The sequence below is a fragment of the Myotis nattereri genome, assembly GCF_964212035.1.
Source record: "Myotis nattereri genome assembly, chromosome: 16".
Classification (NCBI taxonomy): domain Eukaryota; kingdom Metazoa; phylum Chordata; class Mammalia; order Chiroptera; family Vespertilionidae; genus Myotis; species Myotis nattereri.
Genome location: NC_138091.1, coordinates 19,783,085 through 19,807,207, shown reverse-complemented (window position 1 = coordinate 19,807,207; position 24,123 = coordinate 19,783,085). Strand labels below are relative to the sequence as shown.

The 24,123-nt window shown below is 50.5% G+C and overlaps 1 pseudogene across 1 annotated transcript; it reads left to right on the top strand.

The window, feature by feature from the left end:
- The first annotated feature begins 684 nt into the window (after positions 1-684).
- LOC308531820 (phosphofurin acidic cluster sorting protein 2-like) lies at positions 685-8,130 on the top strand (annotated as a pseudogene). The gene is made up of 6 exons: positions 685-709; positions 1,049-1,163; positions 1,407-1,425; positions 1,521-1,631; positions 3,223-6,080; positions 7,975-8,130. The product of its transcript is annotated as a phosphofurin acidic cluster sorting protein 2-like (transcript).
- The last annotated feature ends 15,993 nt before the right edge of the window (positions 8,131-24,123 follow it).

Genomic DNA, 24,123 nt, shown 5'->3' with positions numbered 1-24,123 from the left:
GCAACAGGCCTCTAGTATATATATAAAAGCCTTAGTGACCGAACTACTGGTCGCTATGACGTGCACTGACCACCAGGGGGCAGACACTCAACGCAGGAGCTGCCCCCTGATGGTCAGTGGGTTCCCATAGCAGGAACGCTGCTCAGCTGACTGACTTAGAAATTTCTGTATCACACCCTCATTGGATAATTGGGAAACTGAGGCCCATAGACAGGCAGGGACTGTCTAGGGTACATGACATTCAGAGTCCAGAGTTCAGGAATGTTCAGACCTTCCAGGCCAAGGCTCCCACCTCCCCCACAGAGTTGGTCTGGAAATTAGAAATCCTGACATACTGGGCAGCTCCTGCCTGTTCCTCCCTATGTGGGGGCCGTTTTCTTCTGGGATCCAGAAAGGGAGCACTGGCATATGTGCGCACGCACACACACAGACACACACACACAGACACACACACACAGACACACACACACACACTAGATGTGATGACCTTGGGTGGGATTAGAAGAAAAGCAGACACAGAGGAGGTGACAACAGGAAGGAAAAGAGGTTGGAGGCACGACCTACATGTGACTGTTCTCCTCCTACTTTACAGCTCCTCCCACACAGGAGCCTGAACAGTCCTAAGAAGTTCTTGCTTCATAACCCATTGTGCAGGCAGGAGAGATATGGGCCCTGACAGGCACAATGACTTATCCAGGATCAAGAAGAGGTAAGAATGAGGGGTTGAGTCTGAATCCAGGTCAGTTTCCTCAAGTCTGGGACCCTGGCTGCACCCAGAGCTTCTAGGGGGCTGCGCAGAGGGGTGTGCTGGTGCCACTGTGTACAGATAAGGTGTTTCATGGAGAGGGGTCTGCAGACAGCAGCCCACAGGACTATTTGCATAGCTGTCATGAGATGAGGGGACTCAGGGAAGACAATCCCAGGTATGAGGTCACTATCCAATAGGACTTGGAACCCCTGTAACCAGGCACCCACATCTAGCCCACCAGGCAGCTCACTTGCCAAGAGGCATTTGCCAGAGCAAGATGTTCTGTTGCTGTGTTCCCAGTGATTGGTGCTCTTGCTTCCGGAGACCCCGCAGTGAGAGCTTTTCCAGACGGTGCCGACGTTGGTTCAACCCTCATCCCCGACGTATCTGGCCATTTTCTAGAATACGGCCTCAGGTAACACAAGGTGGCCGGGGTCAGAAGAATCCTGGCTAGGCCACCTCTGTGCGCCATCCCTGTGCAGCCCACATATTCCCCGGGATAGAAAGAGGCTTCTGGGTCTTGGATAACCTAGCAGTCCTGCCATGGTCACACCCCAGGACAGGGCAGGCAGGTGGAGATGGGCTTCCAGAGGGGTCCCTTATCTGTGCCAATGGGAGTCCTAGGCCCTCAGGCTGTCACACCTTTTCCTCCCCTTAGGGGGTCTAAGCGGACCATGGTGTGTGTGTGTCTGGAGTGGAGGGTCACAGGGGCAGAGAACCAACAAAACAGGCCTCTGAGGCTTTGCCTGGTGACTGGGAACTGTCTTTTCAGAGCTCCGCACAGGAGAACAGAGAGGAGCTGACAGATGGGGTCCTCACCTCCATGCCCCTGCAGGAGGCACAGGTGCCCCATACATTCTCCAGTGTGCAGCACGGCTGCAGGGTGAGTGTAGGTGCTGGGTTGACCCAGACTCCATGATCCCATGTAGTCAAAGGGAGCCCTCGGGTTTGAGAAGGCTCCCTGCTACTCCCCTGAGATCCCTCCTGGATTCCAATTTCCAAAGGAATCTGGGTCCTCATCTCCTCCCCCAACCCACTCTCACTGTCCATCCTCTTTCAGATGAGTTCAAAGTCACTGTCCACAAAGTTTTAGGAATATCAGAAGAGAGACTTTTGTACCATTTCACATCATGCTCAGTCAAGAGTGTTTTTCTTCTTTTTACAGAGTTTCCCTTTTAAGGCCCGTGTCCAAGTGCCCATGTTGGCCTGACAACCCTTACACACCTCCCACTCTGACACATCATTGTGACGAATAGGGATGCTTTTTCCAAAAGGATGTGGGGCTCATGGTACCAAGTCTGTTGCTTTGCCATTTGCTGCCCCGAGGACCGCATCCTCTTGGCCCCTCCAGGTCAGGAGCTGGGGCCTCCCTGGGCTGCACAACATACCGGGAGGGGGGCCTGTTATCAGGGCTGGCGATCCAGCTGTTCACTGCTGTGGGACTGGACGTGATCCCCTCCTGTTGTCATGTCAACAGTGCTGCCCTGAACACCCCACTTGTCCTCATATCCAGACCCCCTCACCCCAGGAAATGCCTCCGTGTTCCCATGTTAGAGTGGGATGTTCTGTCAGAAATCCCGGGGTGACCTTGTTAACACAGGGAGGTGCTGTCCATCCTCTGCTCAGAAATGACTAAGATATGAATGTTTTTCAGTCCTCACCTACAGTTCTACTTTTCCTGCCAAGAACCCTTTCTTTTCTCAATGTAAGAAACATTCAAACCTGAGAATTTTTGTGAATTTCTTTGAGTCAAACTGCTGATGATTGCAGGAAGCCAAATCTTAACGGATTGAGATAATGCTCTGGAGAATGGCAGTTTTGCACCTTATTTTAGACATTACAATCAAAAGAGGAGACATATGTGGGCTCCATAAAATCCATGGGGGATAGATTAGGGAGCCAGGAGAAAGCGAAGGGGGGAAACCTCTGGGATTCGATAAACACTAAAATCATAGACACGCACTTCTTTCACTTAGGTGTGTGCAGGGTAGTTACCAGTCAACAATGAACTCAGTAACAATGAGGGGTTTGCGGTCTCTGCAGAGCATTGCCTATGCTTTGAGGGGTCTAAATAAAGGGAAATTCGTTTGACATTCCAAAGATATGTTATTGTAGATGCAAAAAGACAATAGACAGCCTCAGTTAAGGTAAAGTTTGACCTTTGTCAGGGAAGATGCCAGCCTAGGACATGACTGCCCACCATAAACTGCTTTTGTTAAGAGTTTTCATTTTAGAACATCCTTTGTGATAACTTTAGGTCTCTGGGTTTGCAAGGCCACCATGCAGGCCTTCCCTGAGCTAGTCAGTGAGCATGTGGTCTCTTTTCCCACACACTGTCCTTGGGATCGCTCATGTCCCACCTCTTGCCACCAATCACAGAGTTCTTAGGGGTTCAGTCTGAGTTGATGCCCCCAACCAACTTGGCAGCTCATGAGCTGCCTCTGACGCCATGTCCCTCCTCTGTCCCAAAACAGGAAGAGAAACCATCAACCCCGAGTAGTAATAACTCCTCCTTGGTGCCTGCAGCTGCAGCTTTGTGGCTGCCCATGGGCCTGGCCAGCATGCCCACCACCCTACGCACACCTGTGCCCTTGAACCTCTTCTCTACCTGGGAGGTGGACTGCTCCAGCCCCAGCTGCATGCCCAGGTTGTGTAGCCTGACTTTAAAGAAGCTGCTGATCTACAAGGAGCTGGAGAAGGAGCTCATCACTGTGGTGATTTCCGTGAAGATGCAGGAGATTATGCTGCCTCCCAGTGGACCAGTGGAGACTGACCTGGCGCTGACCTTCTCCCTGCAGTACCCCCATTTCCTGAAGAGGGAAGGCAACAAGCTGCATATCATGCTGCAGCAGAGGAAGTGCTATAACAAGGGGACCATCCTGGTCTACAATTCACTTGCCTTGGGTGCCATCGACATGGCTGAGGTGACACAGCGACCCCTCGAGGTGGCCAGGTGCTGAGCCTCAGCAGCAGCATCAAGGGGCCCTCCACCAACGTGGCTGAGGTCAGCATCTCCTCCCTGTGCAGTCAGCCCATCTAACACAAGGACAGTGCCATGCAGGCCAGCCCCAAGGCCAAGTACAGGGTTCATTACTCTGCAGGGGAACATGAGAACTTCTCTGAGCAGGAGGCCAGTGATGATGCTGCACAAGGACAAGAGCTGGATGAGGACGACATCAATGTGGAGAAGCCCAAAAAGCAGTGCCAGCGATGATAAGAATGATGTACATGACCAGGCACCAGTACATCAAGGAGAAAGTTGTGTCTTGGCTGAGCAGGGCCCAAGTGTCAGAGGAGGCCCTGGACCTGGAGCAGGACCCAGCAGATCATGGCCCCGAGTGGAGGAGGACCTCACCTTCTGTCTGACATGCTGGAGAACACCAGCGACAGTAGCCCAGACAGGGAAGAAGATGACAGCCTTCTCAGGACCGCCAAGCCCAAGCTCAGGCCATACTTTGAAGGCCTGTCACATTCCAGCTCAAACAGGAGCATCCACAGTGCCCGGAGCAAGGAGGAGCCTCCGAGTCCGGCCTACATGACCAAGAAGACGTGGGCCTCAGACGGCAAGCAGCCAAGTGATGTCTTGGACTCAGTGCCCCACAGAATGCCCACCCAGGGGAGCAGCCAGCACCGCCCAAGGACAGCCCAGAGGCAGAGGCCTTAGCCCTGGACATGCTCACCAAGAAGCTGCTGCCCAGTGGGCGCATCACCAAGACCGAATCTCTCATCATCCCCTCCACCAAGGCCAAGGGGAAGCGTCCTGGCCACCATGGCTGGGCAGGTACCTGAAGGAGCAGCAGATGGCACAGCCACAGAACAAGCGAGCCAAGAGCCCAGACAATGAGCATGGCTGCACCCAGGGAGCCAGCTGCAGACCCCCAGGAAGACCATGTACAACCAGCTGAACCACATCCCCATCTCTGATGACCATCTGCCAGAGAACATCATCCTGGTCAACACCTCTGATTGGCAGGAACAGTTCCCCTCGGACATCCTGTGGGGGCACAGGCTGCCTTGCTGTGAACCTACTCCACGGCTGACGTCCAGGTGGCCTTCAGCTCCATCATCTGGCGGATACAGAGATACTGTAACTGTAATTCCAAGCCCCCGAAGCCGGTGAAGATCCTGGTGGCAGGGTCACTACTTCAGCGCTGTGCTGTGGATCTTCCTGGAGCTGCTGTCCTACAAGATGCTCCACTGGCTGGGCTACATGAGCTTCCTGGTCATCTCACTGGGTTCCCACCCCATGGCCAGGTACCTGGGCTCCGTGCATTACCGCTACAACAGCTTCTTCCAGGACCTGGCCTGGTGGGACCTGTTCCATAATCTGGAGGCCCAGAGCGCCATACAGGACATGCTGGACATTGTGACAAGAATCACACAGAACATCACGGGGCCAACTGTGCCTCCCAGCTGCCCATCGAGGAAGCCCTGCTCTCCTACAACCAGAAGAGCCCCAACGAGGAGTTCTTATAGTTCATTCCCTTCGGGGGAGTGGGTGAAAGTTGGGATAGTGCAACACATCAAGAGACTCAGATGATGGGCCCCCATGGGCTGCAGCGTGCTTTCATCCTTCCCTCTGTCCACACCTCTGGTCGCCAATGAGGCCTTGTCACCCCACTCTGCTCCCGGTCAGTGAGTGGGGCTTGTCCTCCCCCAGCCAGGGCGATGGCGCCACGCTGATGGAGCGGCAGGTGGATTACTGGACGGCAGCCCAGCCCACAGACAAGAAGAGAGACTCGAAGAAGAAAGACCTGCCTACCGCCATCAACACCCTCAAGTGCACCTTCCACTCTCTTCAGGTCAGCAGGCTGCCCAGCAGTGGTGAGGCCACAGTAACACCAACCATGTCCTTGACAGTGGTGACCAAGGAGAAGAAAAAGAAGGTGCTGTTTTTGCCCAAGAAAACCAAGGACAAGGTCGTGGAGTCCAAAATCCAAAAGCCAGTGCCTTGAGAGCATAAGCCGCCTGGCCTGCAGGGCGAAGCACCAGCAGAACAGGCTGCGGGTCCTCATGGAAGGTGTGGTGTGGAATGACGTGAAGTTCTTCCAGCTGGCAGCCCAGGGTCCTCTCACGTCCAGACTTCCCCATCTGCATCTCCAGACGCTCCGAATCCACCTCCCAGCCCTGCCTGTGGCCCTGCCGATGCCAAACACAGGAGGGCCCACCTGCTCTTCTGTTAACGTTTCAGTTTAGTACAGAGATTGACCCTGGAAACACAAAGAGAAACCTTCTTAAGTATGAATGTGCTCACAACCCGGAAACTAATGTGGTGGCCCCATTGGGAGCCCCACCTGCTCTGCTGATTAACCAGAACTCTCTGGGGTGGGAGGTCAGGTGGGCAGTTCTGAGCTGGAGAATCATGGAAGGTGTGTTTTGGCCTCAGGACCCCTAACACTCCCAGCCAGAAGGGTTCTCCTTTCTCCACCTGCCCTTCCTGGAAGCCAGGACTCCGCCTCCACAGGACTCAGAGCTGGTGGTCAGATGCCAAGGACTGGCCTCCCATTGGGGGCATCCTGAGCAGAATATGGAGGCCAGTCAGCACAGCCCTGGCCCCAGCTGCCAACCCGCCAAGTGGCCCCACACCATCCACTTGTGGTTCCCAATAAACTCCAGCCTCACAGGGAATAAAGAAAAGGACCTATATAGTGCAGACCACCAGGCACACCAGCTGGACAAAATGAGCAGTGACCCCACTTTCATCCTTACTTTTCTGTGTGAATACAGAGCATGTGTTACTAACCAACGTGTGTGGGACAAACCATGTCCCAGGGGAGCCCTGCCCGTCCACAGCACCGTGGTCACTCAGCCACCTGCTGCTGTGAGTCTTCAGGTCACTGCATCTCTCCGAGTGTTTGTTCATCTGAACATGGGGAGAGCCTAGGCCCAGCCTCATAGGGTTATTGTAGGGACCAGGGGGAGAGGTCCTCCCTGGAAAGTGCTCTCTGGGTGCCTGGACAGTGGGGAGGTCTGCTGGAGGGGCTGTGGTTGAGCTAATTGGCCATTTTCTCTTCCTCTTGATGAAGCCTCTGCCTTATTTCTGACTTTCCTCAGGGCCTTGGGCTAAGCTCTTTTCTCTTTAGATAAAGAGAGTGGAGATTCTATGAGGTGTCCCTGTCCTTGGTCAGCCCCTCAGAAAATCCATAATCCTACCCCTGCCTGCACCCCTATCCAGGGACCCTGCTCACTAATCTGGTAGAACCTCCTCAGTGGCAGCTTGGCAGGTGTACCCTGCCCTGTGGGAGTTGAGTGTCAGCGGGAGGAGAACCACACAGGACAGCTAGTGAATTAGGCAGCACGTAAGTGCAGGAGCCAAAGCTCGAGGTGTTATGTGGGCTGTGAAGAGCCAGGGCTGGAGACGAAGTTCGTTTGTTTGTTTGTTGGTCAACTATTCCTGGAGCACCTACTGTGTGCCAATGAGCGACATGAACAGAGTGGACACCAGCCCTCCCTGTCCTCATGGAGGTGCCATTTGTGGGGGAGGATAGAGGGAGGGAACAGGGACACTGAGAGAGCATGTCGGGTTCCCCTGAAGAAGGGGGCAGGTGGTTCCTCATTGATCCAGAGCTGTCATTAGGAGGGCTTTGTGCCAGCCCCTCCTGGCTGACCAGGCGCGTCTCTGCCAGGACTGCCAGACTGAAGGTGGACAAGGAGTAGGTCTGGCTTGTGGATGGGCAGGAGCAGCAAGCACAGGACCCCAGGCTCTCTGAGTGGTGCTCTGGGAGGGCTGTGGGAAGGAAAGGCCAGGCCTCAGACCCTGCTGTCTGTCTATCTCTCTCCCCAGGGCCATCTCCTGCATCCTGGGCATCTGGCTGACCAGTATCCTTAGGATTTTTATCAGCCGCCAGAATTTCCCAGCCTGATCATGCTTTTGGCCTCCATAGAGCTCACCGTTCCAGTCCCAGAGCTGCCAAACCAGGCCCAGCATCTCCATTCACAGCTGGAGCACCTGAGCCCACTGAGGCGGAGACACAGGAGGAAGAGGAGTGGGTGGTGTGTGTGAGGGGAGGGCACGTGGCTGGACCACACAGAGAAGACCTCCCAGAGGCTGGGCTTAGGCAGGAGCACAGAGCCGCTCAGGTCAGTGCTCAGGGCCTGCAGTCTGGAGGACTTCCTGGGGTGGGGACTTGAACTGGGACTTCAGTGATGGAGATGGGAGGTTCCTTCCTTGGAAGGCACACAAAAGGCAGTCATGGTGGTAACATGGTCTCTTCCTGGATCTACAGAAGCAGCTCCAGAGCAAGATGAAGAAATACTTGAAGAGGCAACGCCAACTCTGGTGCCCTCTCCTGAGCCAGAGCCGGCTCCAGGCACAGCTGTCCCTGAGCTCCCAGATGTGGACCCACCTGCAGCTCGTGAGCCACTCGCCTCAGGTCCTGTGAGGCCTATGGTGCCAGATCCTGGGGCTCAGTGTGTGTCAGCTGCCATGACAGAGAGGGCTTCCCCTCTCCAATAGTTGCAGTTTTTAAATGTTTGTGTTTATCTTACATATACTTAGAATTTTAATGCATTTTTCTTATACTATTGAGTAAAATAAAATGTATTTTCAATAAAATTTAATAAAATATTATTGCAATAAATTTAAATAATATAACATTTAACTCTATGATCCTTCAGAGCATCAATTCCAACATCATGAAGCACATTCACAATTTTTGGCCACCGTCACATCACATTTTTATCCAGACCAACCCAGGATCGGGTAGTCCGTCACTGCTCATCCTCCCCGCACAGGCCCTGACAATCCCTGATCTCCTTCTGTCTGCATGGATTCCCCTATTGTGGGTTTCCATGGAAGTGAACTCTTAGCATATGCAGCCTTTCATGTCTGACCAGGTAACTGGGGAGAGGAGACTGACTGTGATTGTAAATCAGTGGTACTCATTGTGCTTGTACAGTTTTCACTGACATGTGCAGAGTGGCAAAACTTTTTTGGCTTTGATTTGTTAATCCTCACCCGAGGATATTTTTTCCATTGATTTTTTTTAGAGTGGAAGGGAGGCTTGGGGGGGGGTGGGGGTGGGGAAGGCAAGAGAGAGAGAGAGAGAGAGAAACATCGATGTGAGAGAGATCTATCAATTGGTTACCTCCCACATGTGCCCTGACTGGGCCTAGGGATTGAACCTGCACCCCAGGTATGTGCCCTTGATCAGGAATAGAACCCGAGGCCCTTTCATGCAGGGCGCTGACACTAACCACTGAGCTACACCAGCCAGGACAATTGGCACCTTATTAACTGCATTTTATTGCATGTCTCCCATATATGGGAGCTTCATGGACATTATTCCAACGTTGAAGGTAGGTATTCTTGTTCCCACTTTGGAGATGAGGAGCCTGAGGCCCACAGATGATGTTACTTTACTAGGTTCACAATTTGGTAAGTGGCAGATCCTTGCCTTTTCACTGTACACATATTTCTCATTAGGACCATGAAAATACACCGTACCTTGAGCAGCGTTGAACAACTGTACGGGACTGTCATTACACTATCCATCAATTTTTAGTGATGCTTTTTCTTTTTCTAGTTGAACAAATACCCAGCCGCTTGTGCAGATCGACAGCAGCAGCGTTGCCTACGTGGCCCCAGCTGTCTCCTACAGGATTGATAACAGATCTTCAGCCCCCAGTGACCACAAGCAACTGGGGGACAGAGGAGAGCGGGTTTTCCAAACTGCCTCAATTCTACTTCCATTAGCCTGCTGCCTGAGAAAATTCCAAGCTTGTCTTTCCCCCCAACTCGAAGCCACTTTGTTGCACTGGCATAATTTCCTACAATAACATTAACATATCATCGGAGCTCATTACCTTTGGTGTAATAGTTCCCTACTGAACTGTGTCAGACTGATTATGTCAGTTCCTTTTCATTCCAGTTAGTGCTTCTCCAGAGAGTCGCAGTGCAGCACCGCTAATAATGATGAAGCTGCTGTCGGATGCTCCGCTGGACGTCCACACCAAACAGGGGAATGCCTTGCTGAAGATGGGACTCACGCGGCCCTTGTACTTGATGCCATTTGGTGCTTTCAAAGCCATTACCGGGCAGTCATTTCCACAGGACCATGGGGGGCTGGTGTTTCTTGGGGGCGGGGGAAGGAAAAGGCGACTCAGGGAAGGACATGGCTCCGCCAGGCGAGGCAGGGTGAGCAGGGCCAGAGGGGACACAGGTGCTTTCATTGCCCGGTGAGCCCTCACATTCTGATCGGAGCCAAGCTTTGCCACTCAGCCGGCAGGGGTGGGTGTCAGGGCGAGGCCAGGGTAATGAATCAGGACAAGCCAATATGAAATGCTTAGAGCTCTGTTGCTGGTGTCAGCTGAAGGAGCCCGGGGAAGATGGATGAAAATGAAGTCATTTTCACCTTCCTGCGGTCTCACACGGAGCGCTGTGCTGCAGCTGAAATCGAACATGCCTCTGTCTTTTTGCCTAAAACGGGAGGAAGGAAGTCTTGCGCTTTAACAAGAACATCCACAGAAGGTTGGTGCTCCTCTCCTGAGGATGCGAACCTCTTCAGAGCACCCGTTCTTGATGATGATTGATGATCCTAATAATTGTGACTAGCGTCTGCTGAGTGAGCGTTTTGTGCCAGGCATTGTGTTAAGGATTTCCTATCTGCTGGCTCATTTAATTCATAAAATAACCCCATCAGGTAAGAAACCGGGATGCAGGGAGTGTAACTTGATCACCAGATCTCCCATATCTGACTCCAAAATCTGTTAGCTGAGCTGTCCTCCCTCTTCATTCAGTCAATCACTATGATTAGGGCCCATCCATCCTCCAGCCTTGGCCTGTGACCCTCAGACATATTTTGAGCCTCATAGATAGTCTTGGCCTTCTTGGGGCCTAGAGCTCAGTGGTTAATTTCAGTTCAGGGTGATCTGTTCTTTGACTGGGCAAAGGTAGAGGGCTCCGATAACCCTAATTCACTCCCCCACAAGGATTTATTTGAGTGCCTGCATGTGGCAAACACTGCCCCAATCATTCATTCATATCTACGCAAGAGAAATGAAAACATACACCCTCAAAAAGACTTACATGCAAATATTCACAGCAGTGTTATTCATCGTAGCCAAATGCCTGGAAACAACCCAAATGTCCATCAATCCATATGTGAATGAATTCACAAAATGTGGTGTATTCATACAATAGGATGCCATGCGACTATAAAAAGAATAAAGTACTGATACATGCTGCAACATGCATGAACCTGAAACACATTTCGCTAAGTGAAAGAAGCCAGACAGAAAAACCCACATATTGTATGACGCCATTTACATGAAATGTTCAGAGTAGACAAATCTACAGAGAGGGAAAGTACATTAGTGGTCTCCTAGGGCTGCAAGTGGGAGGGCGGGTGGGGAAGGGTGGGAGTCACTGCTCATGCACGCAACCATTTCTCTTTGGAGGGATGGAAATGTTCTAATGTTAGCTTGTGGTGACAGCTGCTGGATTCTGTAAGGAAACTAATAATCAGCGAACCGTACTTTTAGATAGGCTAATTTGACGGTATGTAAATTATACCTCCATATCGCTTTAAAAAATAAAGAAAAAACACCTGAAACCTCTGAACAAGGTGAGCTGGAGGGTCCTTACGGTCCTCACTTACTGAGGCTGCCCAGGGGGTCAGCCCCTCTCCCCTGAGCTGGTCTGTTTTTGCTTCTCATCTGATCTGAGCCAGCATTTTTGCAGAGCTTCAATCTCTGGGGGCAAAGTTCAACTTCTTATTCACCATTAAAGGCACAGAATCCAGGTAAGCAGAAATGCAGGTCTCTCCTCCCCCGCCCCCCAACACGCACACACACACACACACACACACACACACACACACTACGGAGTGAGGTCAAGGAGCAGGTCAGGCCAGCAAATTAGGAAGGAAGTTGGGTGGGGCAAGGCACACCATCTGCCTCTGGCCTTGGGGCGGGGGAGGCGCTCCTGTTCAGAACCTGGGAGGCTCAAGCAGGTGAGAACAAGTGAGTTGAGCTGGAAATAGGAGCTTTTGTAAACGTGGGGCAGTGGAAGTTACTTGGTGCTGGGAGGTGCCCAGGGAAGAGAAGGTCAGGGCTGGAGTTGCTGAGGGTGGGAAGAGGCAGAGCAGAGGCCAGGGGGATGGGGTGGTCAGAAGGCTAAAGAGGGGAGAGACACTGAGTTCACCTACGCTGGCTGAGGAAGTCTTTCTAGAGTCAAACTGTTTTTTCCCCAGGAGGAATTATTCTCCTTCCACCTCCCACTCCCTGAACACTTTTAATCACACTGTTACTTACAGAAAGTTGCACAAACTATTAGTATTACAGCTGCATGGATTTCACAGGCTGTTACAGAAGACCACAGAGAGGGCAGCTTCAAAAGCAGGTACTGATTTCGCCCAGTTCTGGGGGCTGCAAGTCTGAGAGCATGGTGCCAGCAGTCAGGTTCCAGTCGGGGCCTTCCTCTTCCTGGCTTGCGGATGGCTGCCTTTTCCTTGTGGCAGAAGAGAGACAGAGAGATAGCTCCCAGCTACCTCTTTAAAAAGTTATTAAATTTATTGAGGTGCATTGGTTAATAAGATTATATAAGTTTCAAGTATAGTGCACCTTCTGTATATTGCATTGTGTGTTCACCCCCCAAAGTCAAGTTTCCTCCCATTACCATATATTTGACTCCCTTTACCCTCTTTGATCTCCCCCATTCCTCCTTCCCTTCTGGTAACCACCATACTGTAGTCTGTGTCCATGAATTTTTTGTTTATTTGTTTGTTTATCTTGCTTGTTCTTTGTTGCTTTCTGTTTTATAGCCCACATATGAGTGAAGTCATATGGTTCTTGACTTTTTCCATCTGACTTATCTTGCTTTGAATGATATTCTCAAGGTCCACCCATGTTGATGCAAATGGCAGTATTTCTTTTCTTATGGCTGAGTAGCATTCCATTGTATATGTGTACCACATCTTCTTTAATCAATCAATCATCCATTGAAGGACACTTAGGTTATTTCCATGTCTTGGCCACTGTGAATAATGCTGTAATAAACATAAGGGTACATATAACTTTAAAAATAAATCTTTTCAAATGTTTTTGGGTAGCTACCCAGCAGAGGGATTGCTAGCTCATATGGTCGCTCTAGTCTTAACTTTGTGAGGCAACTTCACACTGTTTTCCATAGTGGTTGTACCAGTTTACAATCTCACCAGCAGTGAATGAGGGTTCTTTTTCCACCACAACCTCTCCAACACTTGTAACTGATAGCCATTCTAACAGGTGTGAGCTATGGTTTTGTTTTGCATTTCCCTTATAGCTAGTAAATTGAGCATCTTTTCATATACCTGTTGGCTATTTGTATGTCCTCTTGGGAGAAGTGTCTGTTCATGTCCCCTGCCCATTTTTAAATTGTATTGTTTATATATATTTTTGTTGTTGTTGTTGAGTTGTATGAGTTCTTCATTTATTTTGGATATTAGCCTCTCATTGGAAGTGTTGTTTGCAAATATTTTCTCCCATTTGGTTGGTTGCCTTTTTGTTTTGTTGATGGTTTCTTTTGCTGTGCAGAAGCTTTTTAGTTTGATGTAGTCCCATTCATTTATTTTTGCTTTTAATTCCCTTGCCTTTGGGTCAAATTCATAAAATCCTCTGTGAGACGAAGATCCATAAGTTTAGTATCTATGTTTTCTTCTATGTGTTTTTTCAGGTCTTGTATTTAGGTCTTTGATCCATTTTGAGTTCATTTTTGTTTATGGTGACAAAGAGGTGTCTTGTGCCATTCCTTTGCATGAAGCTTTCCAATTTTTCCAGCCTTTCATTGAAGAGCCAGCCACCACTTCTTCTAAGGGCACTCAGCCCATTATTAGGGCCTCCACCCTCATGGCCTCTTCTAAATCTAATCAGCTCCTAAAGTCCCCAGCCCCAAATACCACTGGGTATTAATACTTCAACATATGAATTTGTGGGGGACACAATTTAGTCCATGGCACACAGGTATAACCAGCCCCCAGATCAAGAAACTGAACAGTTTCAGCACCCTGAAGGCCCCCAGGCTCCCTCCCTTCTAGTCCCTCCCACCCTCTAGCCTTATCCCCTGATGGTCAGCACTGACTGGACTCCTGACAACAGGTGCATCCATTACTTAGGTTGCCTATCTGTAAACCTTGTACAAATAGAATCCACTCAACATTATGTGTGTGTGTTTCACCCCGGTTGTTGTATGCGATTGTCATCCCTTCATTCTCCCTGCAGTGTGGAGCAGTCCATTGTGTGAACACACCACAGGTTACTTATCCATCCAGGTGTTGGTGGGTGGCTGGGCAGCTCCCAGTCTGGAGCTATTAAGAACAGTGCTGCATGAACACCTGGTGCCCATCTTTGGATAAACAGAGGCTTGCATTTCTGGAGGGGGTAGACTTGCTGGGTCGTGAGGTATGTGTATGTTCACCTTGAGGAGATGATGCCCAATAATGCCCCAAGGGGGTCTGACAAATCTGCACTCGCACCACCAGTGTGTGTGTGTGTGAGAGAGAGAGGTCCACTCCACCTGTCCTCAGGTTATGGGCTCAATTATGACACCGACTCCCAGATTCCTGTGTTGAGACCCTAACCCCTAATTCCTCAGAATGTGACTATATTGGGAGGTAAGGTCTTTAAAGAGGTAGTTTAGTTTAAATGAGGCCATTGGGGTGGGCCCTGTTCCAATCTGGCTGGTTTCCTTGTAAGAAGAGGTGATCAGGACCTGCAGAGACACCGGGCATGCATGTGCCCAGAAAAGAGACCACACGAAGACACTGAGAAGGTGGCTATCTGTGTGGCAATGAGAAAGGGCTCAGGAGAAACCAAACCCTGCTGGCACCTTGATCTTGGACTTCCAGCCTCCAGAACTGAGAGAAAACTTATTTCTGTTGTTTAATCCACTCAGGCTGGGGAATTTTGTTCCAGCAGCCTGAGGAAACTGATATAATTACTGTCTTGTGCTCAATGCATGCATCATCTCACTTAATCCCCACATCAGCCTTGTCCAGGGGGAGCAAGTATAACCTCCATGTCACAGACAAGGAATGAGGCTTAGAGATTGATGTCTTCCCCAGGTCATAACACAGGTGTCTGCCTGGGCCAGGACCAGAACTCAGGTCTACCCACCCAGACCTGACGTTAACTGTACACCTGCCACCCAGTCTACTAATCCAGAATTGACTGTATTTTTGTTTCAATCATGACGATAGGGCATTCACACTTCATTCCTCATCACGAGGTTATTAGAATAATGACTGCATTTGGTTTGCAGTTTGGGGTTTAAGAGGGAGAATGGACTTGGGAAGGAGAAGGTCTGGGTTTGAATTCTGGGTTCTTGGCCTCTTGCTGAGTACAGGTGGGCCAGTCCTTCAGATCTGCGTGCCTCAGTGTCCTCCATAAGGCCTCTTCATGGCTGATTGTGCACCTCCATGTGATAATGTATGGGAATATGCCTTGTAAACTGTAAAGTGCTTGCAAAATGGTAACTGCTCCAGAGATCGTGTGAGTTTTGCTATGCTTTTGCTGGAGATTGAATTGTTTCTCCATCTAGTCCCATGTGGAAGCCCTGAACCCGGAATGAGATGGCATCTGGAGGTGGAGCCTTTGGAAAGTAAGTAGGGTTAGATGAGGTCATGAGGGGGAGCCCTGATCTGACGGGATTAGTGTCCTGATAAGAGGAGACATTGGAGGAACTTTCTCCTATCACACAAGGACACAGCGAGCAGACAGCTGTCTGCACACCAAGAAGAGGGCTCTAGGTGCCTAGTCAGCTGGCACCTTGATCGTGGGCGTCCCAGCCTCCAGAACTGGGAGGGTGTAAATTCCTGTTGTGGCACTTTGTATGGCAGACTGAGCAGATGAAGACAGTGGCGGAGCGACATGCTGCTCTGTTTGCAGAACTTCATAGACACACACCACACACTCTAAAAAAAAAAAAGGAGATTTCTAGAAGATCAACTTTTTGGCAAGCATTTGCTCACGGACTTGGCTGGGTGCAGGCTCCTGCAGTGGAAAATGGGTTGTACCAGTGTGTGTGCGCCTTGGGGCTGCTGCTTGAGAGGAGCCCAGTGTTTCTTTTTTAAAAAAATATATTTTTATTGATTTGAGAGAGGGAGAGAGAGAGAGAGAAACATCAATGATGGGAGAGAATCATTGACCAGCTGCCTCTTGCACGTCCCCTACTGGGGATTGAGCCCACAACCTGGGCATGTGCCCTTGACCGGAATCGAACCTGGGACCCTTCAGTCCACGGGCTGACGCTTTATCCACTGAGCCAAACCGGCTAGGGCCCAGTGTTCCTTTTCTATGTTTGTTTCATGACCCAGGATGCTGGACCACTCTTGTCCTGGACACTCAAGAGTAGAAAGGCAAGGGAAGGGCAGGAAATAGGGGAGGGAGAGGGATGGCAGCAGCTTTTTCCATTTTATGAAGATGCTCAGGGCGGCAGGTTTTGCTGTTGTCCCCATTTCACAGATGGAGAGAAGACTCAGGCTCAGGGACTTGCCCAAAGTTGCTTAACTACTAAGTTGTAGAACCAGGACTGAAGCTGACGGCATCTGGCTTCTGGGTCTGCTGATTGCATGGTGTTAGACTGAACAGACTAGGTTAAGCTGTAGTCACAACCATGACACCCAGATCTTTGGTTTATGGAAACAAAAGCTTTTTTTTTGCTCAGACCATGGGCGAATGGTGCTCTGCTCTTGTCCCTTCACTCTGAATCCAAGCTGACAGAGTGGCCAGGATCCTCAGCTGGGATTCTGGAGGGTCTTACACCAACAATGACATGTTCTAACCCAGAAGTGACATTTATCATTTTCAACTCAACTCTGGCCCACACTCACTGGCCAGAATTTGACAGATGGCCCCAAAGAAGGAGAAGGGTTGCAAGGATGTTCATCCTACATGGGCCCCGAAAACAGACAGGGAAATATTTCTGAGTACCATTAACGTCCATCACAGGATGAGTGAATGCATGGATGATGAATGAATCAATGAAGTGCTTGGCATCCTCCCCTGAGTTCAGTGGCTGTTGAAAAGAACAATGTAGACTCGAAACCAGCCCAGCACCAGGGCACTTGGGCGCTTCAGGTCCTCATAATAGGTTTGAAAATGATCACAATGTACCAGAGTTCTTTTGCTCTTCATCGCTTACAGTCCCCCATGCCTACATGCTCTCCCTTTCGCCAAATCTCTTTGCCATTTACGGAGAGCTGCAGACCCACCGACCCTCACAGGCCCCATTCTGGGCTGATTGATGATGCTGGACACACACAGATGGACACGGAAAGAAATCTCTACTTCTTGCACGAGCCTCAGGCAGCTGTGTGGACGGCAATTTTTCACGGGAGTGTTAGCTCCGAGTCTTTCTCGGGCTCCTGAGCATAACTATGCCCAGACAGGCTCGCTGAGATGAAAAATAAAGCGTTGTTTTTATGGTGCCATGAAACGCCGTCTTTTTCCTCCTAAAAAAGAAACTTATTTATTTCCATGTGTGTATGGCTTTGCAGTAAGTGTGGAAGGATTAAGCCTTTGAAACTGCCGATTTATATCCATGAGTAATGGGAAGTCTTTGTCCTGGAGAGGAGAGAGCTTCCAAATCGGAAAAGAAAGTCAGGCCCCTTCCCGCATTCACTCAGGGGCTCATTCCTTATGTATTTCCATCTATCCGAGCATCTGCCAGGCTGGGGCCAGGGACTGGGGGCAGAGGGGGGCGGGGGAGGCGGGGACAGAGCCCAATAGGAGGACACGGTGCCTGCCCTCACTCAGTTTGCAATCCACAGCCAAGGGCTGAGTGCCAAGGGCATGGGGACACCGAGCAGCAAGTGGTGGGGAGGCCTCGCTGAGGACGTTGAGGAAACAACCAGGTGAGGAGAGTGAAGAAGGTGATGCTGGCAGAAGGAGTGGCATCGTGCGAGGGGAGGAGGAAGGTGGGGGTGGAGGGTGGTTAAGTAACTTTCTCGGGTCCCAGGACTTGAACCCAGGCAGTGTGGCTTCCACAGTCACTGTCCTACCCACTCTACTATATTCCCAGCAGGCAACCAAGCTGGGGCGAAGCGCACGGCTGATTGCTGATTGCGATGTGAAGGGCAATCTATCAGCTCTCCTCCCGCCCACGGCCTGCCGTCCACTCCTGCTGATTTCTTCAGAACAAGGGAGCATCCGAGAGGCCTGAGGCCTCCGTTCTCTGCCTGGGTCTCGGCGAGCTATGAAGACGTGCCATGCTGAGAGGTAGGAAGCAGAAAAACAAAAGGAGCACCTGCATTTGCTCTTTGTGAAAGCAGCAGATCCACATCCTGAAGCGATGGGAAACAGAGGAAAGAAGAAAAATTACCCACAGAGACACCATTTAACTGCAAGCACGGTTAGTATTTTAGAGTATTTCCTTTTATTCTTCTCCAAAAGGAGTGGGTGTTTTCGTTGCATGTGGCAGAAAATGAAGGACCCGGAGGGTTTGGAATGTGTAGGTGATGATATGATGTTATTATGTGACAGGAAAATACAGGCGAGTGCAGTTTCTATTTAACTTCCACATTCTCCAAAGTATCAGCTTTCCCAAACAATTCGGGGCAACAGATGGAGCCTGTGACAGATCACTAGCGACTGGGCTTCAGGCCGGTTCGTTCCTTCTGGGACTGTCTGCCTACCAGCCGATGGCCGCCTAAGCAGTGCTGTCACCTGGTTCCTTGGTCAGCAAGCATTTGGGTTGCACATCCCTCTTAGTAAAGAATATTTTAGCATCCTCTCTCAATACAGGCACATACATTTATACACCATACTACTACCGATCTTCAGACTAAATATTAGTATCATACTTAAATACTGGTATGTATAATGCAGTTTATTTTTTTAAATTTTTATTTAGTTTACTATTTTTTTATCCTCACTGAGGATATTTTTATTGATTTTTAGAGAGAGAAGAAGGGAGAGAGAGAGAGAGAGACAGAGTAATATTGATGTGAGAGTAAAACATTGATCAGTTGCCTCCCATTTGTGCCCAACAGGGGATCAAACTGGCAAGCCCTCCCTCTCCCCCACCCCCCTTTTTTTGGTGTATGGGACAACAATCCAACCGACTGAACTCCCCGACCAGGGTTAATTTTTAAATTTTTATATAAAAATAAAGATGTTCTAATATTTTCTTCCCACATTAGTTCTCGAGTTGCTCGTATCCCATTGATTTTATCCAATTCAGAGACAGTTTCGTAGACAGACATGGCATCTTTTTGTAGAGTGAATAAATGTGTTACTTAACACCAAAATGGAATTTTGGCCTTGGAATGGGGGTTGGCACAGTCAATATCAGTGGGAAAATAAATCCCAGACCTTCCATTTAGAGAGACAAGTCTCTGTGTGTGTGTGTCGGGGCGGGGATAAAGGAAGAGTGAAATTTTGAGGCCTCTGCCAGGCCCTGTGTTGGAGGAAGACAACCCATGGAGGCCACAATGCTCTCTCTTTTGAGTTTTGGACTTGAGGGCAAGGTCTGGATCCAGAAGACAGGGATGAGGTTGAGACGAGTTTTGCTGAGTGGAGGGTCTTGGGGGAGGAGTTGCTAACCACCGACCGGAGCTGGCTTACTGGCCAGGGCAAGGCCCAGGGGCAGGGCCCACAATGACAGTTTAAAAAATTGTGGTGGCCCTAGCTGGTTTGGCTCAGTGGACAGAGATTCAGCCTGCGGACTGAAGGGTCCTGGGTTCGATTCCAGTCATGCTCACTTGCCCGGTTTGCAGGCTCAATCCCCAGTAGGGGGCATGCAGGAGGCAGCCGATCAATGAGTCTCTCTCATCATTGATGTTTCTCTCTCTCCATCTCCCTTCCTCTCTGAAATCAATAAAAATATATTTTAAAAAACTTAAAAAAAATTGTGGTAAAACAGACATGACATAAAATTGACCATTTAAGCATTTTGAAATGTACAGTTCCACAATGTTACCTACATGCACATTGTTGAGCAACCCATCTCCAGAACTCCTTTCATCCTGTGAAAGTGAAACTCTGTCTCCACTAAACAATCACTCCCCACCCCCTCCTCCCAGGCCCTGGCCACCACCATTGTCCTTTCCGTCTCTCTGAATCTGGCTGTTTTAGGGCCCTCATAGGAGTGGAATCATATGGTATTTGTCCTTTTGTGTCTGGCTTATTTCACACTGCATAATGTCCTCAGGGGTCATTGACGTTGTAGCACGTGTCAGCATCTTCTGTTTGTTTGTTTTTAAAAATATATATATTTTATTGATTTTTTTACAGAGAGGAAGGGAGAGAGATAGAGAGTTAGAAACATCGATGAGAGAGAAACATCGATCAGCTGCCTCTTGCACACCCCCTACTGGGGATGTGCCCGCAACCCAGGTACATGCCCTTGACCGGAATCAAACCTGGGACCCTTCAGTCCGCAGGCCGACGCTCTATCCACTGAGCCAAACCGGTCAGGACAGCATCTTCTGTTTTTAAGACCGAATAACATTCCACTGTATGAACGCACCGCACTGTGTTTATCTGTTCCTCCGCTGATGGACACTTGGGTGGCTTATACTTTAGGCTATTGTGAATAATGCTGCTATGGACATGGCTGTGCAAATATCTCTCTGGGTCCCTGCTTGCAATTATTTTGGATATTATGAAATAATAAAAATAATAGATATTGGCCTCTGTCCCTGGGTCCTGGCACAGGACTCCCAAGTCCCTTGAAATATCCTAAGTAAGAAGAGTACTGGGATCACCTTTTGTTCTAATATTTGCTCTTTGGCCCTGGTTCCTAACACGGAGTCCCTGAATCTCTTGGAATTTCCTGGGTGACACCAGTGTCCTTTGTTCTAAGGAGGCAACTCTGGGTGGCTCCTGCATGGGAGACCAACAAGACCAAGCCATGATTAGAAGATTCGAATTTTCAGCCCTGCCCCCATTCTCAGAGGGGGGAGGGGCTGGAAGTAGAGTTGTTAATCAGTGATCCCTACAGAGGAAGCCCCCATAAAAATCCTAATAATAGGGGTTCGAAGAGCTTCTCAGGCGAACACATCTATGTGCTGGGAGGTGATGCATCCCAACGCCACAGGAACAGAAGGCTCTGGCTCAGGACCCTTCCAGACCTCCCTCCCTTCATCTGGCCGTTCACCCTTTATTCCGTAATAAACCAGTAAGTGTGTTTTCCTCATTTCTGTAGGTTATTCAAGCAAATCATTGAATTCAAGGGGTGGTGTCATGGGAACCTCCAATTAGTAGCCAAGTCAGAAGTGGTGGGTAACCTGGGGCCCTCCTACTTGCAATTGGCAGCTGACCTGGGAGCAGCCCTTCACTTGAGGGACCTGTGCTAACTCTGGCTCTTGTCAGAATTGAACTGAACTGGAGGACAGCCAGCTGGTGCTGAGGAGAACAGCTTGGTGTGGGAGAAGGGCCACGCGTGGTATCGGAAGTGTAAGTGGCAGTAGTGAGTGAAGGAGGAAGGCCACACGTGGCATCAGACATGCAAGTGTGGCAGTAGCGTGAGAGTGAAGGGGGCCACACCAGAACAGAGGAAAGTTTGTTTCTCTCCCACTCAGTGTACCCCCAGAAGCGGAATGGCTGGGTCCTCTAGTGATTCTGTTGTTAATTCCTTGAGGACCTGCCACACTGTTTCTACAGCGGCTGCTCCATTTCACATCCCCTCCAACAGCACACATGCCAGTGATGTGTAGAGTGGGGTCCACGCTGACGCTGTGTGGTTTCAGGACATGGATGCTCTCCACCGCCAGCAGAGCTGCTGGAGTCTTCTGCTCTGAGTGCATGGTTTAGGGGTCACATCTGAGTCAGGTCAGAGGAGAAGGGAGGAAGCTGGACAGAGAAGCACCAGAGGGTAGTAGCTTGGGCTCTGGGCATAACCGCCTCAGGATGCTGGCTGTGTTCGTGGGCAAGTCACTTAACCTCTCTGTGCCCCTCGCAGGGGCCTGTGAGAAGCATATGGTCTAAGATGCACGGAGCGCTCTGCAGAGCGAGCTCCGGAAATGTTAGCTGTTATTTTTGAAGCGAGCGTAGCTGGAATGGGAAGCTGCCATGTGGAGCTGAAAGTCACTGTGCGAGCCTGGCTCCTGACAGCTCAGGGATTCTGCGAGGGGCCAATGTCATCCAAGTCTGAACGGATGGGACAACCCCGGCGACCAGCTGACTCCCTGTGGTGGCTGGGAATGGGCTCCAGCCGCACAGCCCGTCTTCTTTCCTGATGTGATGAAGTAACGGGAGAGGTTTGCTCTTCTTGTTGGGAGGGAGCCAGGTCTCTCCGCCCCATGCGGCTCCTCAGGGACTCTTCCAGAAAAGTGAATATTTGTAAAGTGCTCTAAGGATGACAGAGCCCCCGAATAGCCATTATCTGATTGAGTTATCACAACAACACTATGACCCTTTTAGAGTGAGGAGAGAGAGAGAGAGAGAGAGAGAGAGAGAGAGAGAGAGAAAAGGGAAAGGGTAGGGTAAGTAATGCGAGACAGGCTCTCTTCTTTTCTCTTTTGGTTGTTTTTGTTATTTTTTACTAAAAGTCTGGGTCTCTTTGGCACAGATTCTATGTGCTTCCTGCACCACCAGCTGGCAGTCAGGTGGGGGCAGTGGGCCCTCCTCAGGCTCAGGCTGGGGACAACTGCTGACCCAGTCCCCAGCAGGAGACAGGTGGACCCAGGAGCACTGCTGCCCTGACCTTGAACCACTAGTGCTGAGCTCCAGCCCTGAGGCTGCTGACCCAGTCCCCAGCAGGAGACAGGTGGACCCAGGAGCACTGCTGCCCTGACCTTGAGCTGCTAGTGCTGAGCTCTAGCTCTGATGCCTGGGTCTTGGCCAAGAGGAGGGCTGGGTGCCTTGGCCGGCCTCCGGCAGGCTAGCCATGATAGTAACCGTGCTGTGAGCTGGCCTTGCCTTCCTCACAGAGGTCATGAGTAATCACTCCATGAGGCAGATGTCAATCTCATCTCCATTTTATGGCGAGGGAACTGAGTTTCGGGGCAATATGCACCCTTGACGTCAGAGCCAGGTCTGTCTGACCTCAGAGCTTACCTCCACCCAGAGAAGAAGCCGAGTGAGGCACAGCCTACAGGGAAGGGTTATGGAACCCTGCTCATTTGCATCACTCAGACCAAAAGAACAACAGAAAGAAATTAATTTTTAAACCCAGCAAACTTGTCCTTTGCTTGTGTTTATCCTGCTTTAAACAAGAACAGAAACATAGCCTGAAAGACTGTTTCCCCCAAAAGGGGAGCAATGTTCTGATTATTCAGGGATCCCCAAGAAGGACTGCTGGTGGGGGGAGCATTTTTCAGACCTGAGGCCTGCGGGGGTGGGGGGGTGGGGGTAGGGGTGGGGGGGCGGGGCTGAGGCGGTGAAGAGGAGGGAGGGGTGGAGCAGGAGAAGGGGCCGCCGGCTAAGCAGACACTGGCAGACTCCCCGGGGCCAAGGTCTCACTCGTGTCACCGCCTTGTCTCAAGACGCCCCTGGGCACAGTTAAGTGCTTAAGTGGCAGCTCTGAAAAAGGCCATTTCCCGCCAAGACTATAAAGTGGAAAAATGGAGGTGGCGTGTTCAGGCAAAGAAGCAAATGTGCGGAGCCTTCCACGGAATTTATAAATCAGTTACGGGGAACTTTAAAACGCCTCTTGCTGCACTTAATCTCCGCGTCCTTTTCTTCTCTTCCTCCAACACCTAACACATCACTCTTGTTACCGGCTCTGCTGGACTCTTCACTGAAGTCTGTTCCTGTTTCAGAATAAACGTATGTGTTTTCTCTTCCCTTCTCAACTTGACTGCGCAACAAACAGTGACCCATGCTCCCTTGGCTCTCTGGGTAGGTGGGGGGGTGGGCATTGCTGGCCTTGGGGCTGGATCTCCCTGGGAGCAGGAACCCCAGCTGAGCTGAGCACATTGCCCGCTCACGGCAGCAGGATCCCTGGGAATGTGAGGCCAGGCAAAGTGTGGCCTAGACTAGCGGTCCCCGGACCACTGGTGGCTCGTGAGGTCTGAAAGGTTGGCGACCTCTGGCCTAGACAGAGTGAAGGCTGAGTTGATAACAACAGGCCTACCAAACTGTACTCCTAGGTGCACGTAAGACACTTGTGCAATAGTAGTCGGCGCCCAGAGGCTCTCCCTGGGCCAGGCACTGTGCTAAGCACTTTACATTTATTGACTCGTTTAATCCTCACAACAACCCCAGTGCTATTGCGATCCCCTTAGTACAGACAAGGAAACGGAGAGGGAGACGTTAGCTTTCCTAATTCATATGACTGGTGCGTGGTGGGGGTGGTGTGAACCCAGGCAGCCTGACCTTCGCAGCAGGCTCCTCACCGCCCTGGCCCATGGCCCTATGAAGCAGGCGAATGTCTCCATTGGCCACAGTTGTGGGAGGATCCAGGGTCGCTGGCTCTCATGAGAGGGCAGAGCTGGTGCAAGCCAGCCTCCGATTTG